General features: G+C 43.1%; 1 protein-coding gene across 1 annotated transcript in view; it reads right to left on the reverse strand.

The window, feature by feature from the left end:
- KIF4A (kinesin family member 4A) overlaps window positions 1-3,865 on the reverse strand; it is a 150,235-nt gene that overhangs the window by 101,808 nt on the left and 44,562 nt on the right. The window lies entirely within an intron of this gene.

A 3,865-nucleotide genomic window follows, 5' to 3' on the forward strand; every position in this document is an offset into this window, starting at 1 on the left:
AAGGGAATCAACATCACAAGTTAGGAGAGTAGTTAACTGGAGAGAGAAGGGAGTCATGATCTGAGAAGAGTATCCATGGGTGCTGAAAGTATTTTATTTTCAATTTAAGTGGTAGCTCCCTGGGTGTTTACTTTATAATTATTTATTAAACTATATACAACTTATGTAATTTTCTCTCTATATATGTTTTATTTCACCAGAGAAATGAAAATAACAGTGAATCATACATGTTGTTAAATAGTGTAAACTTCTCTGAGGAGCTTGGGAAAAGAGATTATGATAGCAGTTACAAAGGACTGAGGATTTGAAGGAACATGGATACTTATGTTCCCCAAAAATATGTGTGCAAGAATATTCATAGCAGTACTATTCATAATAGCCCCAAACTGGAAATTATCCAAATCCCCATCCAATGATAGAAAGTATAAACAAACTGTGGTGTATCAGTGGAATACTATACGTATATACTGTATTTTGCTGCGTATAATGCACACCCACATTTTTTGCCTAAACTTTCAGGAAAAAAAAACTCTTTCATTTTAATTTTTTAATTCAAATTTTGTTTGTATATAGGTATTTGTTTTTATATTATAAAGGAAATCTAGCATTTATTTTTAACATATTATGGTACAAAGAATTTAATGTAACAATTACAAAACACAAGAAAAGATACTGGTACAAGAAATCTTACATACCAGTAACAAATTTATGATAGTTACACATCACAGAATGACAAGAGCTGTCACTGTCAATATCAGAAGTAGCCTCTTCATTAATTTCTACATTACCAGCATCTTCTGAAGAGCACTTTCTTCAGTTGGTTAAATTTCACTGTCCTCACTTCCATCCATTCCATCCATAGCATCACTGAGACTGTGTTTTTAAAACAATTTCACAACCACCTCCTTTTTGACAATGTTCCACAATCTTACAGTCCACACAAACCTGGGCAATGGATGCTTTCCTGATTCTGCCTGTAGGTGTTATCATTACCAGCTGACTCATCCACGATGTCCACTCTTTCTTCATAAGGGCCTTAAAGGGCTTATTTACTGACACATTAAGAGGCTAAGGTTGGGATTTATTTGGGGGTAGAGGCAAGATGGCTGACTAGAGCCAGCTTTCCACAAAGGCTCCCATCCAGGAAAAGAGTTGAAGGACAGAAGTTTAGCAAGTAAACTGATGGTTTGGAGCTGAGCCAAAAGAGAAGGTTGAAGAACGCCCATCAACCCTGCTGAGGCAAGGCTGAGACCCCAAGGATACAAACAAAAGGTACAAAATCCACCACCAAGCAGATGGGAGTCCCCTCCCCCTTGAGAACAGCTCGCAGTGTACATTCCACAAACAAGAGAGCAGAGTTTCAAGTCCTCCCATTTTATCCCATGGGAGAAACCGTCTAAAAACCGGACCTCCTTCCCCTAGTAGGGTGCCATGGCACTCTCCTGCCAGGCATAAAACTGTATAAAACTGTATATATTCTCTACCTGCAATTCTGAACTTCCAGAAGTCCCCTCCACTCTCACCCTGATGTCTGGAAGCCTGTCCCCCCTGGAGTTGAGATTCTTGGGCATTTTCTCAATTGCTGTGGATAGGGTGTAGACTGTTGCAGATCTGTGCTTATTCAGTGGCAGGGAGGTAAGAAGAAAACAGTGGACTGAAGGAACCACATGGAAAGGGAGAGGTGGTATCCAACCCCTGGCACAGAGCAGCAGCGCAAACAAAATATCCCTGGGGATATTTTGGATACTCCCCGTCTCTCTGGGCAACCAGAGAAATCCAAGCATCTTCTTTGGTAGCAGACTCTGGTGGAATATATCTGGGATGGTAAGACAGACCCCATGAGCAAAGGGTATGCCTGAGGTGGTACAAGTCTGGGCAGAGTGAGACGGGATGGAGAATTGAAGATGCCTATGCAGAGATAGCATGCTCCCAGGGCAGGGCTGCACCAGGACTGCTTAGTGAGCCTAAGAAACACCTAGCCCTCAGGGGATCATAGCTGAGACAAAGGCAAGTGGGAAACCGAAAGCTGAGTGTAAGCTCTAATGGGACCCACCCCAACACAGACTGCAGTGGAAACAGAAACACTAGCACAGGGCAGCGGTACAGACAGGGGCTGAGTTCAAGTTTCTGTGAACTCAAACAGCAACTGGTCTGCCGGGGAATATAGCCAGGATAGATTCACAAATTCTGCACAAATATAAGTGTCAGTAACATCAATCAGGGGTGGTACTGCAACTGAGTGAACTGCCCCCACTTCCATTAACTACTTGAGGTGGTCAGGCCTCAGCTTCCCCTGCCAGATAGTGGCAGAGTACAGAGGCCTGGGCTGAGGAGACACAAGATTTCTCTGTGACTCAGGCAGCCTCCAACCCCTGGAGCATCTGCTCAGTGGAGGGAACTGGGTTATAGGCCTGCGGGGTTACCAGTGACTGGGTGTGACAGGTGCAACGTGGGGAAGGAGGCATCAACTTTCCCAGACTAATTCATTTGCTGGGAGGGTCCTTCTAACTCCACGGAGCACCAGAATGAGTCATACTCGAGCTGCCAGCAGACCACTGCTATCTAGTCGCTAGAGACCATTTGAACTCCCTCACTTGAGACTGGGTGCTGACTGGGACAACTGATTTGGATCTCTTGGACTGGACCAATCACCTGAGGACTATCCACAATTGCACCCTGGGTGTGTGGTTGTGGGAAGGTTTGATTTTCCTTTTCCAGTTGTTGCCCATGGGGGAAGGGGTGACTTAATTGCTAGTACTTCTCCACAGCTGAGACTTCAATCCAGAGTAACTAATTCACTAGGGTAGGACAGAGACCAGCTGAAAACAAGACAAAGCCACTTAGCCCCACCACACCAAGTAAGTCCCCAGTGTCTCAGGCTGTAGCACTGTACGAGTCCTTTGCAAAGCTCTAGGGAAAAAGGTACAGACACCGGTCACAGCTCTTGGGCAAAGAACTGGTTAATCACTACTCCAGGAGCCCCCCACCAACCCAACTACACCTTATCTGCTCATCTAGACAAATGGTGTAAAATAATCATGGGGTGGAATCAGCAGAAAAACTCCAGTAACATGAATAACCAGAGTACATCAACTCCCCCAAGAACAACACAGCAGACACACCAGAAGATCCCATTCATAAACAAATGGCTGAGATGTCACAAATTGAATTCAGACTTTGGATTGCAAATAAGATTAACAGAATGAAGGAAAAGTTGAAATTAGAAATTCAAGGAGCAATTCAAAAGTTGTCTCAAGAATTCAATGAATTCAAAGACAAAAATCACCAAAGATTTTAACACACTGAGACAAGAACTTGCAGCCCTCAAAGATCTAAGAAACACAGTAGAATCCCTCAGTAACAGAATGGAGCAAGCAAAAGAAAGGATTTCTAATATTGAAGACAAAGCTTTTGAACATTCCCAAGTGCTCAAAGAGGAAGAGAAATGGAGAACAAAAACGGATCATTCTCTCAGAGAGCTCTAAGATAATTCAAAAAAACTAATATTCGCCTTATAGGAATCCCTGAAGGTGACGAAGTGGCTTCGCAAGGCACAGAAGCCCTTTTTCATGAGATTATGAGGGAGAACTTTCCAGACATGCCAAGAGATTCTGAAATGCAGATAGCAGACAGCTTCAGAACCCCAGCATGGCTCAACCCAAATAAGACACCCACCAGACACATCATAATTAACTTCGCTAAACTTAATATGAAGGAGAAAATTCTGAAAGCAGCCAGACGTAAGAAAACCATAAACTACAAAGGGAAGAATATTAGAATGACTGCAGATCTCTCTGATGAAGCCTGTCAGGCTAAAAGAGGGTGGTCATCGACTTTTAATCTCCTAAAACAAAATAACTTTCAA

The sequence above is a fragment of the Otolemur garnettii genome, unplaced genomic scaffold, assembly GCF_000181295.1.
Source record: "Otolemur garnettii isolate 467f Iridium unplaced genomic scaffold, OtoGar3 scaffold00219, whole genome shotgun sequence".
NCBI lineage: Eukaryota > Metazoa > Chordata > Mammalia > Primates > Galagidae > Otolemur > Otolemur garnettii.